Genomic DNA, 14,477 nt, shown 5'->3' with positions numbered 1-14,477 from the left:
CGTCCATCGTCGCTACCGCGACGACGTCCGCCTCGACTCGCGTTACCCTAAGATAGACGGGGTGGCAGTGGTGTCACGTGCTCGTCTCGGGGTCCGTCGTCGCTACCGCGATGACGTCCGCCTCGACTCGCGTTACGGTAAGACAGGGTGGCAGTGGTGTCACGTGCTCGTCTCCGCGTCCGTCGTTGCTACCACGACGACGTCCTCCTCGACTCGCGTTACCCTAAGATAGACAGGGTGGCAGTGGTGTCACGTGCTCGTGTCGGCGTCCATCGTCGCTACCGCGACGACGTCCGCCTCGACTCGCATTACGCTAAGACAGGATGGAAGTGGTGTCACGTGCTCGTCTTGGAGTCCGTCGTCGCTACCGCGACGACGTCCGCCTCGACTCGCGTTACCCTAAGATAGACAGGGTGGCAGTGGTGTCACATGCTCATCTCGGCGTCCGTCGTCGCTACCGCGACGACGTCTGCCTCGACTCGCGTTCCAGTAAGACAGGGTGGCAGTGGTGTCACGTGCTCGTCTCGGCGTCCGTAGTCGCTACCGCGACGACGTCCGCCTCGACTCGCGTTACCCTAAGATAGACAGGGTGGCAGTGGTGTCACGTGCTCGTCTCGGCGTCCATCATCGCTACCGCGACGACGTCCGCCTCGACTCGCGTTACGGTAAGACAGGGTGACAGTGGTGTCACGTGCTCGTCTCGGCGTCCATCGTCGCTACCGCGACGACGTCCGCCTCGACTCGCGTTACCCTAAGATAGACGGGGTGGCAGTGGTGTCACGTGCTCGTCTCGGGCTCCGTCGTCGCTACCGCGATGACGTCCGCCTCGACTCGCGTTACCCTAAGATAGATAGGGTGGCAGTGGTGTCACGTGCTCGTCTCGGCGTCCGTCCTCCCTACGGCGACGACGTCCGCCTCGACTCGCGTTACCCTAAGATAGACAGGGTGGCAGTGGTGTCATGTGCTCGTCTCAGCGTCCATCGTCGCTACCGCGACAACGTCAGCCTCGACTCGTGATACCCTAAGATAGACAGGGTGGCAGTGGTGTCACGTGCTCGTCACAGCGTCCATCATCGCTACCGCGACGACGTCCGCCTCGACTCGCGTTACGGTAAGACGGGGTGACAGTGGTGTCACGTGCTCGTCTCGGCGTCCATCGTCGCTACCGCTACGACGTCCGCCTCGACTCGCGTTACCCTAAGATAGACGGGGTGGCAGTGGTGTCACGTGCTCGTCTCGGGGTCCGTCGTCGCTACCGCGATGACGTCCGCCTCGACTCGCGTTACGGTAAGACAGGGTGGCAGTGGTGTCACGTGCTCGTCTCCGCGTCCGTCGTTGCTACCGCGACGACGTCCGCCTCGACTCGCGTTACCCTAAGATAGACAGGGTGACAGGGTGACAGTGGTGTCACGTGCTCGTGTCGGTGTCCATCGTCGCTACCGCGACGACGTCCGCCTCGACTCGCGTTACCCTAAGATAGACAGGGTGACAGTGGTGTCACGTGCTCGTCTCGGCGTCCATCGTCGCTACCGCGACGACGCCCGCCTCAACTCGCGTTACCCTAAGATAGACAGGGCGGAAGTGGTGTCACGGGCTCGTCTTGGCGTCCGTCGTCGCTACCGCGACGACGTCTGCCTCGACTCGCGTTACGGTAAGACAGGGTGGCGGTGGTGTCACGTGCTCTTCTCGGCGTCCGTCGTCGCTACCGCGACGACGTCCGCCTCGACTCGCGTTACCCTAAGACAGACAGGGTGGCAGTGGTGTCACGTGCTCGTCTCGGCGTCCATAGTCGCTACCGCGACGACGTCCGCCTCGACTCGCGTTACCCTAAGATAGACAGGGTGACAGTGGTGTCACGTGCTCGTGTCGGCGTCCATCATCGCTACCGCGACGACGTCCGCCTCGACTCGCATTACGCTAAGACAGGATGGAAGTAGTGTCACGTGCTCGTCTTGGCGTCCGTCGTCGCTACCGCAACGACGTCCGCCTCGACTCGCGTTACCCTAGGATAGACAGGGTGGCAGTGGTGTCACGTGCTCATCTCGGCGTCCGTCGTCGCTACCGCGACGACGTCTGCCTCGACTCGCGTTCCGTTAAGACAGGGTGGCAGTGGTGTCATGTGCTCGTCTCGGCGTCCGTAGTCGCTACCGCGACGACGTCCGCCTCGACTCGCGTTACCCTAAGATAGACAGGGTGGCAGTGGTGTCACGTGCTCGTCTCGGCGTCCATCCTCGCTACCGCGACGACGTCCGCCTCGACTCGCGTTACGGTAAGACAGGGTGACAGTGGTGTCACGTGCTCGTCTCGGCGTCCATCGTCGCTACCGCGACGACGTCCGCCTGGACTCGCGTTACCCTAAGATAGACGGGGTGGCAGTGGTGTCACGTGCTCGTCTCGGGGTCCGTCGTCGCTACCGCGATGACGTCCGCCTCGACTCGCGTTACGGTAAGACAGGGTGGCAGTGGTGTCACGTGCTCGTCTCCGCGTCCGTCGTTGCTACCACGACGACGTCCGCCTCGACTCGCGTTACCCTAAGATAGACAGGGTGACAGTGCTGTCACGTGCTCGTGTCGGCGTCCATCGTCGCTACCGCGACGACGTCCGCCTCGACTCGCATTACGCTAAGACAGGATGGAAGTGGTGTCACGTGCTCGTCTTGCAGTCCGTCGTCGTTACCGCGACGACGTCCGCCTCGACTCGCGTTACCCTAAGATAGACAGGGTGGCAGTGGTGTCACGTGCTCATCTCGGCGTCCGTCGTCGCTACCGCGACGACGTCTGCCTCGACTCGCGTTCCAGTAAGACAGGGTGGCAGTGGTGTCACGTGCTCATCTCGGCGTCCGTAGTCGCTACCGCGACGACGTCCGCCTCGACTCGCGTTACCCTAAGATAGACAGGGTGGCAGTGGTGTCACGTGCTCGTCTCGGCGTCCATCATCGCTACCGCAACGACGTCTGCCTCGACTCGCGTTACGGTAAGACAGGGTGACAGTGGTGTCACGTGCTCGTCTCGGCGTCCATCGTCGCTACCGCGACGACGTCCGCCTCGACTCGCATTACCCTAAGATAGACGGGGTGGCAGTGGTGTCACATGCTCGTCTCGGGGTCCGTCGTCGCTACCGCGATGACGTCCGCCTCGACTCACGTTACGGTAAGACAGGGTGGCAGTGGTGCCACGTGCTCGTCTCCGCGTCCGTCATTGCTACCACGACGACGTCTGCCTCGACTCGCGTTACCCTAAGATAGACAGGGTGACAGGGTGACAATGGTGTCACGTGCTCGTGTCGGCGTCCATCGTCGCTACCGCGACGACGTCCGCCTCGACTCGCATTACGCTAAGACAGGATGGAAGTGGTGTCACGTGCTCGTCTTGGCGTCCGTCGTCGCTACCGCGACGACGTCCGCCTCGACTCGCGTTACCCTAAGATAGACAGGGTGGCAGTGGTGTCACGTGCTCATCTCGGCGTCCGTCGTCGCTACCGCGACGACGTCTGCCTCGACTCGTGTTCCGGTAAGACAGGGTGGCAGTGGTGTCACGTGCTCGTCTCGGCGTCCGTAGTCGCTACCGCGACGACGTCCGCCTCGACTCGCGTTACCCTAAGATAGACAGGGTGGCAGTGGTGTCACGTGCTCGTCTCGGCGTCCATCATCACTACCGCGACGACGTCCGCCTCGACTCGCGTTACGGTAAGACAGGGTGACAGTGGTGTCACGTGCTCGTCTCGGCGTCCATCGTCGCTACCGCGACGACGTCCGCCTCGACTCGCGTTACCCTAAGATAGACGGGGTGGCAGTGGTGTCACGTGCTCGTCTCGGGGTCCGTCGTCGCTACCGCGATGACGTCCGCCTCGACTCGCGTTACGGTAAGACAGGGTGGCAGTGGTGTCACGTGCTCGTCTCCGCGTCCGTCGTTGCTACCACGACGACGTCCTCCTCGACTCGCGTTACCCTAAGATAGACAGGGTGACAGTGGTGTCACGTGCTCGTGTCGGCGTCCATCGTCGCTACCGCGACGACGTCCGCCTCGACTCGCATTACGCTAAGACAGGATGGAAGTGGTGTCACGTGCTCGTCTTGGAGTCCGTCGTCGCTACCGCGACGACGTCCGCCTCGACTCGCGTTACCCTAAGATAGACAGGGTGGCAGTGGTGTCACATGCTCATCTCGGCGTCCGTCGTCGCTACCGCGACGACGTCTGCCTCGACTCGCGTTCCAGTAAGACAGGGTGGCAGTGGTGTCACGTGCTCGTCTCGGCGTCCGTAGTCGCTACCGCGACGACGTCCGCCTCGACTCGCGTTACCCTAAGATAGACAGGGTGGCAGTGGTGTCACGTGCTCGTCTCGGCGTCCATCATCGCTACCGCGACGACGTCCGCCTCGACTCGCGTTACGGTAAGACAGGGTGACAGTGGTGTCACGTGCTCGTCTCGGCGTCCATCGTCGCTACCGCGACGACGTCCGCCTCGACTCGCGTTACCCTAAGATAGACGGGGTGGCAGTGGTGTCACGTGCTCGTCTCGGGCTCCGTCGTCGCTACCGCGATGACGTCCGCCTCGACTCGCGTTACCCTAAGATAGATAGGGTGGCAGTGGTGTCACGTGCTCGTCTCGGCGTCCGTCCTCCCTACGGCGACGACGTCCGCCTCGACTCGCGTTACCCTAAGATAGACAGGGTGGCAGTGGTGTCATGTGCTCGTCTCAGCGTCCATCGTCGCTACCGCGACAACGTCAGCCTCGACTCGTGATACCCTAAGATAGACAGGGTGGCAGTGGTGTCACGTGCTCGTCACGGCGTCCATCATCGCTACCGCGACGACGTCCGCCTCGACTCGCGTTACGGTAAGACGGGGTGACAGTGGTGTCACGTGCTCGTCTCGGCGTCCATCGTCGCTACCGCTACGACGTCCGCCTCGACTCGCGTTACCCTAAGATAGACGGGGTGGCAGTGGTGTCACGTGCTCGTCTCGGGGTCCGTCGTCGCTACCGCGATGACGTCCGCCTCGACTCGCGTTACGGTAAGACAGGGTGGCAGTGGTGTCACGTGCTCGTCTCCGCGTCCGTCGTTGCTACCGCGACGACGTCCGCCTCGACTCGCGTTACCCTAAGATAGACAGGGTGACAGGGTGACAGTGGTGTCACGTGCTCGTGTCGGTGTCCATCGTCGCTACCGCGACGACGTCCGCCTCGACTCGCGTTACCCTAAGATAGACAGGGTGACAGTGGTGTCACGTGCTCGTCTCGGCGTCCATCGTCGCTACCGCGACGACGCCCGCCTCAACTCGCGTTACCCTAAGATAGACAGGGCGGAAGTGGTGTCACGGGCTCGTCTTGGCGTCCGTCGTCGCTACCGCGACGACGTCTGCCTCGACTCGCGTTACGGTAAGACAGGGTGGCGGTGGTGTCACGTGCTCTTCTCGGCGTCCGTCGTCGCTACCGCGACGACGTCCGCCTCGACTCGCGTTACCCTAAGACAGACAGGGTGGCAGTGGTGTCACGTGCTCGTCTCGGCGTCCATAGTCGCTACCGCGACGACGTCCGCCTCGACTCGCGTTACCCTAAGATAGACAGGGTGACAGTGGTGTCACGTCCTTGTGTCGGCGTCCATCGTCGCTACCGCGACGACGTCCGCCTCGACTCGCATTACGCTAAGACAGGATGGAAGTGGTGTCACGTGCTCGTCTTGGCGTCCGTCGTCGCTACCGCGACGACGTCCGCCTCGACTCGCGTTACCCTAAGATAGACAGGGTGGCAGTGGTGTAACGTGCTCATCTCGGCGTCCGTCGTCGCTACCGCGACGACGTCTGCCTCGACTCGCGTTACGGTAAGACAGGGTGGCAGTGGTGTCACGTGATCGTCTCGGCGTCCGTAGTCGCTACCGCGACGACGTCGGCCTCGACTCGCGTTGCCCTAAGATAGACAGGGTGGCAGTGGTGTCACGTGGTCGTCTCGGCGTCCATCATCGCTACCGCGATGACGTCCGCCTCGACTCGCGTTACGGTAAGACAGGGTGACAGAGGTGTCACGTGCTCGTCTCGGCGTCCATCATCGCTACCGTGACGACGTCCGCCTTGACTCGCGTTACCCTAAGATAGACGGGGTGGCAGTGGTGTCACGTGCTCGTCTCGGGGTCCGTCGTCGCTACCGCGATGACGTCCGCCTCGACTCGCGTTACCCTAAGATAGATAGGGTGGCAGTGGTGTCACGTGCTCGTCTCGGCGTCCATCGTCGCTAGCGCGACAACGTCCGCCTCGACTCATGTTACCCTAAGATTGACAGGGTGGCAGTGGTGTCATGTGCTCGTCTCAGCGTCCATCGTCGCTAGCGCGACAACGTCCGCCTCGACTCGTGTTACCCTAAGATAGACAGGGGGCAGTGGTGTCACGTGCTCATCTCGGCGTCCATCATCGCTACCGCGACGACGTCCGCCTCGACTCGCGTTACGGTAAGACAGGGTGACAGTGGTGTCACGTGCTCGTCTCGGCGTCCATCGTCGCTACCGCGACGACGTCCGCCTCGACTCGCGTTACCCTAAGATAGACGGGGTGGCAGTGCTGTCACGTGCTCGTCTCGGGGTCCGTCGTTGCTACCGCGATGACGTCCGCCTCGACTCGCGTTACGGTAAGACAGGGTGGCAGTGGTGTCACGTGCTCGTCTCCGCGTCCGTCGTTGCTACCGCGACGACGTCCGCCTCGACTCGCGTTACCCTAAGATAGACAGGGTGACAGGGTGACAGTGGTGTCACGTGCTCGTGTCGGCTTCCATCGTCGCTACCGCGACGACGTCCGCCTCGACTCGCATTACGCTAAGACAGGATGGAAGTGGTGTCACGTGCTCGTCTTGGCATCCATCGTCGCTACCGCGACGACGTCCGCCTCGACTCGCGTTATCCTAAGATAGACATGGTGGCGGTGGTGTCACGTGCTCGTCTCGGCGTCCATCATCACTACCGCGACGACGTCCGCCTCGACTCGCGTTACGGTAAGACAGGGTGACAGTGGTGTCACGTGCTCATCTCGGCGTCCATCGTCGCTACCGCGACGACGTCCGCCTCGACTCGCGTTACCCTAAGATAGACGGGGTGGCAGTGGTGTCACGTGCTCGTCTCGGGGTCCGTCGTCGCAACCGCGATGATGTTCGCCTCGACTCGCGTTACCCTAAGATAGATAGGGTGGCAGTGGTGTCACGTGCTCGTCTCGGCGTCCGTCATCGCTACGGCGACAACGTCCGCCTCGACTCGCATTACCCTAAGATAGACAGGGTGGCAGTGGTGTCATGTGCTCGTCTCAGGGTCCATCGTCGCTACCGCGACAACGTCCGCCTCGACTCGTGTTACCCTAAGATAGACAGGGTGGCGGTGGTGTCACGTGCTCGTCTCGGCGTCCGTCGTCGCTACGGCGACGACGTCCGCCTTGACTCGCGTTACCCTAAGATAGACAGGGTAGCAGTGGTGTCACGTGCTCGTCTCGACGTTCATCGTCGCTACCGCGACGACGCCCGCCTCGACTCGCGTTACCTTAAGATAGACAGGGTGGCAGTGGTGTCACGTGCTTGTCTCGGCGTCCATCGTCGCTACCGCGACGACGTCCGCCTTGACTCGCGTTACGGTAAGACAGGGTGGCAGTGGTGTCACGTGCTCGTCTCTGCGTCCGTCGTCGCTACCGCGACGACGTCCGCCTCGACTCGCATTACACTAAAACAGGATGGCAGTGGTGTCACGTGCTCGTCTTGGCGTCCGTCGTCACTACCGCGACAACGTCCGCCTTGACTCGCGTTACCCTAAGATAGACAGGGTGGAAGTGGTGTCACGGGCTCGTCTTGGCGTCCGTCGTCGCTACGGCGACGATGTCTGCCTCGACTCGCGTTACGGTAAGACAGGGTGGCAGTGGTGTCACGTGCTCTTCTCGGCGTCCGTCGTCGCTACCGCGACGACGTCCGCCTCGACTCGCGTTACCCTAAGATAGACAGGGTGGCGGTGGTGTCACGTGCTCGTCTCGGCGTCCATCATCGCTACCGCGACGACGTCGGCCTCGACTCGCGTTACCCTAAGATAGACGGGGTGGCAGTGGTGTCACGTGCTCGTCTCGGGGTCCGTCGTCGCTACCGCGATGACGTCCGCCTCGACTCGCGTTACGGTAAGACAGGGTGGCAGTGGTGTCACGTGCTCGCCTCCGCGTCCGTCGTTGCTACCGCGACGACGTCCGCCTCGACTCGCGTTACCCTAAGATAGACAGGGTGACAGTGGTGTCACGTGCTCGTGTCGGCGTCCATCGTCGCTACCGCGACGACGTCCGCTTCGACTCGCATTACGCTAAGACAGGATGGAAGTGGTGTCACGTGCTCGTCTTGGCGTCCGTCGTCGCTACCGCGACGACGTCCGCCTCGACTCGCGTTACCCTAAGATAGACAGGGTGGCAGTGGTGTCACGTGCTCATCTCGGCGTCCGTCGTCGCTACCGCGACGATGTCTGCCTCGACTCGCGTTACGGTAAGACAGGGTGGCAGTGGTGTCACGTGCTCGTCTCGGCGTCCGTAGTCGCTACCGCGACGACGTCCGCCTCGACTCGCGTTACCCTAAGATAGACAGGGTGGCAGTGGTGTCACATGCTCGTCTCGGCGTCCATCATCGCTACCACGACGACGTCCGCCTCAACTCGCATTACGGTAAGACAGGGTGACAGTGGTGTCACGTGCTCGTCTCGGCGTCCATCGTCGCTACCGCGACGACGTCCGCCTCGACTCGCGTTACCCTAAGATAGACGGGGTGGCAGTGGTGTCACGTGCTCGTCTCGGGGTCTGTCGTCGCTACCGCGATGACGTTCGCCTCGACTCGCGTTACCCTAAGATAGATAGGGTGGCAGTGGTGTCACGTGCTCGTCTCGGCGTCCGTCATCGCTACGGCGACGACGTCCGCCTCGACTCGCGTTACCCTAAGATAGACAGGGTGGCAGTGGTGTCATGTGCTCGTCTCAGCGTCCATCGTCGCTACCGCGACAACGTCCGCCTCGACTCGTGTTACCCTAAGATAGACAGGGTGGCGGTGGTGTCACGTGCTCGTCTCGGCGTCCGTCGTCGCTACGGCGACGACGTCTGCCTCGACTCGCGTTACCCTAAGATAGACAGGGTGGCAGTGGTGTCACATGCTCGTCTCGGCATCCATCCTCGCTACCGCGACGACGTCCGCCTCGACTCGCGTTACCCTAAGATAGACAGGGTGACAGTGGTGTCACGTGCTCGTCTCGGCGTCCATCGTCGCTACCGCGACGACTCCCGCCTCAACTCGCGTTACGCTAAGACAGGATGGCAGTGGTGTCACATGCTCGTCTTGGCGTCCGTCGTCGCTACCGCGACGACGTCCGCCTCGACTCGCGTTACCCTCAGATAGACAGGGTAGAAGTGGTGTCACGTGCTCGTCTCGACGTCCATCGTCGCTACCGTGACGACGCCCGCCTCGACTCGCGTTACCTTAAGATAGACAGGGTGGCAGTGGTGTCACGTGCTTGTCTCGGCGTCCATCGTCGCTACCGCGACGACGTCCGCCTTGACTCGCGTTACGGTAAGACAGGGTGGCAGTGGTGTCACGTGCTCGTCTCTGCGTCCGTCGTCGCTACCGCGACGACGTCCGCCTCGACTCGCATTACACTAAAACAGGATGGCAGTGGTGTCACGTGCTCGTCTTGGCGTCCGTCGTCGCTACCGCGACGACGTCCGCCTTGACTCGCGTTACCCTAAGATAGACAGGGTGGAAGTGGTGTCACGGGCTCGTCTTGGCGTCCGTCGTTGCTACGGCGACGATGTCTGCCTCGACTCACGTTACCCTAAGATAGACAGGGTGGCAGTGGTGTCACTGCTCGTCTCGGCGTCCATCGTCGCTACCGCGACGACGCCCGCCTCGACTCGTGTTACCTTAAGATAGACAGGGTGGGAGTGGTGTCACGTGCTTGTCTCGGTGTCCATCGTCGCTACCGCGACGACGTCCGCCTTGACTCGCGTTACGGTAAGACAGGGTGGCAGTGGTGTCACGTGCTCGTCTCTGCGTCCGTCATCGCTACAGCGACGACGTCCGCCTCGACTCGCATTACACTAAAACAGGATGGAAGTGGTGTCACGCGCTCTTCTTGGCGTCCATCGTCGCTACCGCGACGACGTCCGCCTTGACTCGCGTTACCCTAAGATAGACAGGGTGGAAGTGGTGTCACGGGCTCGTCTTGGCGTCCGTCGTCGCTACGGCGACGACGTCCGCCTCGACTCGCGTTACCCTAAGATAGACAGGGTGGCGGTGGTGTCATGTGCTCGTCTCGGCGTCCATCGTTCCTACCGCGACGACGTCCGCCTCGACTCGCGTTACCCTAAGATAGACAGGGTGACAGTGGTGTCACGTGCTCGTCTCGGCGTCAATCGTCGCTACCGCGACGACGTCCGCCTCGACTCGCGTTACGGTAAGACAGGGTGGCAGTGGTGTCACGTGCTCGTCTCCGCGTCCGTCGTCGCTACCGCGACGACGTCCTCCTCGACTCGCGTTACCCTAAGATAGACAGGGTGACAGGGTGACAGTGGTGTCACGTGCTCGTCTCGGCGTCCATCGTCGCTACCGCGATGACGTCCGCCTCGACTCGCATTACGCTCAGACAGGATGGCAGTGGTGTCACGTGCTCGTCTTGGCGTCCGTCGTTGCTACCGCGACGACGTCCGCCTCGACTCGCGTTACCCTAAGATAGACAGGGTGGCAGTGGTGTCACGTGCTCGTCTCGGCGTCCATCATCGCTACCGCGACGACGTCCGCCTCGACTCGCGTTACGGTAAGACAGGGTGACAGTGGTCTCACGTGCTCGTCTCGGCGTCCATCGTCGCTACCGCGACGACGTCCGCCTCGACTCGCGTTACCCTAAGATAGACAGGGTGACAGTGGTGTCACGTGCTCGTCTCTGCGTCCATCGTCGCTACCGCGACGACGTCCGCCTCGACTCGCGTTACCCTAAGACAGACAGGGTGGCAGTGGTGTCATGTGCTCGTCTCGGCGTCCATCATCGCTACCGCGACGACGTCCGCCTCGACTCGCGTTACGGTAAGACAGGGTGACAGTGGTCTCACGTGCTCGTCTCGGCGTCCATCGTCGCTACCGCGACGACGTCCGCCTGGACTCGCGTTACCCTAAGATAGACGGGGTGGCAGTGGTGTCACGTGCTCGTCTCGGGGTCCGTCGTCGCTACCGCGATGACGTCCGCCTCGACTCGCGTTACCCTAAGATAGATAGGGTGGCAATGGTGTCACGTGCTCGTCTCGACGTCCGTCATCGCTACGGCGACGACGTCCGCCTCGACTCGCGTTACCCTAAGATAGACAGGGTGGCAGTGGTGTCATGTGCTCGTCTCAGCGTCCATCGTCGCTACTGCAACAACGTCCGCCTCGACTCGTGTTACCCTAAGATAGACAGGGTGGAAGTGGTGTCACGTGCTCGTCTCGGCGTCCATCATCGCTACCGCGACGACGTCCGCCTCGACTCGCGTTACGGTAAGACAGGGTGACAGTGGTGTCACGTGCTCGTCTCGGCGTCCATCATCGCTACCGCGACGACGTCCGCCTCGACTCACGTTACCCTAAGATAGACGGGGTGGCAGTGGTGTCATGTGCTCGTCTCGGGGTCCGTCGTCGCTACCGCAATGACGTCCGCCTCGACTCGCGTTACGGTAAGACAGGGTGGCAGTGGTGTCACGTGCTCGTCTGCGCGTCCGTCGTTGCTACCGCGACGACGTCCGCCTCGACTCGCGTTACCCTAAGATAGACAGGGTGATAGGGTGACAGTGGTGTCACGTGCTCGTGTCGGCGTCCATCGTCGCTACCGCGACGACGTCTGCCTCGACTCGCATTACGCTAAGACAGGATGGAAGTGGAGTCACGTGCTCGTCTTGGCGTCCGTCGTCGCTACCGCGACGACGTCCGCCTCGACTCGCGTTACCCTAAGATAGACAGGGTGGCAGTGGTGTCACGTGCTCATCTCGGCGTCCGTCGTCGCTACCGCGACGACGTCTGCCTCCACTCGCGTTACGGTAAGACAGGATGGCAGTGGTGTCACGTGCTCGTCTCGGCGTCCGTAGTCGCTACCGCGACGACGTCCGCCTCGACTCGCGTTACCCTAAGATAGACAGGGTGGCAGTGGTGTCACGTGCTCGTCTCGGCGTCCATCATCACTACCGCGACGACGTCCGCCTCGACTCGCATTACGGTAAGACAGGGTGACAGTGGTGTCACATGCTCGTCTCAGCGTCCATCGTCGCTACCGCGACGACGTCCGCCTCGACTCGCGTTACCCTAAGATAGACGGGGTGGCAGTGGTGTCACGTGCTCGTCTCGGGGTCCGTCGTCGCTACCGCGATGACGTCCGCCTCGACTCGCGTTACATTAAGATAGACAGGGTGGCAGTGGTGTCACGTGCTTGTCTCGGCGTCCATCGTCGCTACCGCGACGACGTCCGCCTTGACTCGCGTTACGGTAAGACAGGGTGGCAGTGGTGTCACGTGCTCGTCTCTGCGTCCGTCGTCGCTACCGCGACGACGTCCGCCTCGACTCGCATTACACTAAAACAGGATGGCAGTGGTGTCACGTGCTCGTCTCGGGGTCCGTCGTCGCTACCGCGACGACGTCCGCCTTGACTCGCGTTACCCTAAGATAGACAGGGTGGAAGTGGTTTCACGGGCTCGTCTTGGCGTCCGTCGTCGCTACGGCGACGATGTCTGCCTCGACTCGTGTTACGGTAAGACAGGGTGGCAGTGGTGTCACGTGCTCTTCTAGGCGTCCGTCGTCGCTACCGCGATGACGTCCGCCTCGACTCGCTTTACCCTAAGATAGACAGGGTGGCGGTGGTGTCACGTGCTCGTCTCGGCGTCCATCGTTGCTACCGCGACGACGTCCGCCTCGACTCGCGTTACCCTAAGATAGACAGGGTGACCGTGGTGTCACGTGCTCGTCTCGGCGTCCATCGTCGCTACCGCGAGGACGTCCGCCTCGACTCGCGTTACGGTAAGACAGGGTGGCAGTGGTGTCACGTGCTCGTCTCCGCGTCCGTCGTGGCTACCGCGACGACGTCCGCCTCGACTCGCGTTATCCTAAGATAGGCAGGGTGACAGGGTGACAGTGGTGTCACGTGCTCGTCTCGGCGTCCATCGTCGCTACCGCGATGACGTCCGCCTCGACTCGCATTACGCTAAGACAGGATGGCAGTGGTGTCACGTGCTCGTCTTGGCGTCCGTCGTTGCTACCGCGACGACGTCCGCCTCGACTCGCGTTACCCTAAGATAGACAGGGTGGCAGTGGTGTCACGTGCTCGTCTCGGCGTCCATCATCGCTACCGCGACGACGTCCGCCTCGACTCGCCTTACGGTAAGACAGGGTGACAGTGGTGTCACGTGCTCGTCTCGGCGTCCATCGTCGCTACCGCGACGACGTCCGCCTCGACTCGCGTTACCCTAAGACAGACAGGGTGGCAGTGGTGTCACGTGCTCGTCTCAGCGTCCATCATCGCTACCGCGACGACGTCCGCCTCGACTCGCGTTACGGTAAGACAGGGTGACAGTGGTGTCACGTGCTCGTCTCGGCGTCCATCGTCGCTACCGCGACGACGTCCGCCTCGACTCGCGTTACCCTAAGATAGACGGGGTGGCAGTGGTGTCACGTGCTCGTCTCGGGGTCCGTCGTCGCTACCGCGATGACGTCCGCCTCGACTTGCGTTACCCTAAGATAGATAGGGTGGCAGTGGTGTCACGTGCTCGTCTCGGCGTCCGTCATCACTACGGCGACGACGTCCGCCTCGACTCGCGTTACCCTAAGATAGACAGGGTGGCAGTGGTGTCATGTGCTCGTCTCAGCGTCCATCATCGCTACCGCGACAACGTCCGCCTCGACTCGTGTTACCCTATGATAGACAGGGTGGCAGTGGTGTCACGTGCTCGTCTCGGCGTCCATCATCGCTACTGCGACGACGTCCGCCTCGACTCGCGTTACGGTAAGACAGGGTGACAGTGGTGTCACGTGCTCGTCTCGGCGTCCATCGTCGCTACCGCGATGACGTCCGCCTCGACTCGCGTTACCCTAAGATAGACGGGGTGGAAGTGGTGTCACGTGCTCGTCTAGGGGTCCGTCGTTGCTACCGCAATGACGTCCGCCTCGACTCGCGTTACGGTAAGACAGGGTGGCAGTGGTGTCACGTGCTCGTCTCCGAGTCCGTCGTTGCTACCGCGACGACGACCGCCTCGACTCGCGTTACCCTAAGATAGACAGGGTGACAGTGGTGTCACGTGCTCGTGTCGGCGTCCATCGCCGCTACCGCGACGACGTCCGCCTCGACTCGCATTACGCTAAGACAGGATGGAAGTGGTGTCACGTGCTCGTCTTGGCGTCCGTCGTCGCTACCGCGACGACGTCCGCCTCGACTCGCGTTACCCTAAGATAGACAGGGTGGCAGTGGTGTCACGTGCTCATCTCGGCGTCC

This window comes from Aegilops tauschii, chromosome 6, assembly GCF_002575655.3.
Source record: "Aegilops tauschii subsp. strangulata cultivar AL8/78 chromosome 6, Aet v6.0, whole genome shotgun sequence".
NCBI lineage: Eukaryota > Viridiplantae > Streptophyta > Magnoliopsida > Poales > Poaceae > Aegilops > Aegilops tauschii.
Note: the sequence above shows the minus strand (reverse complement) of the source record.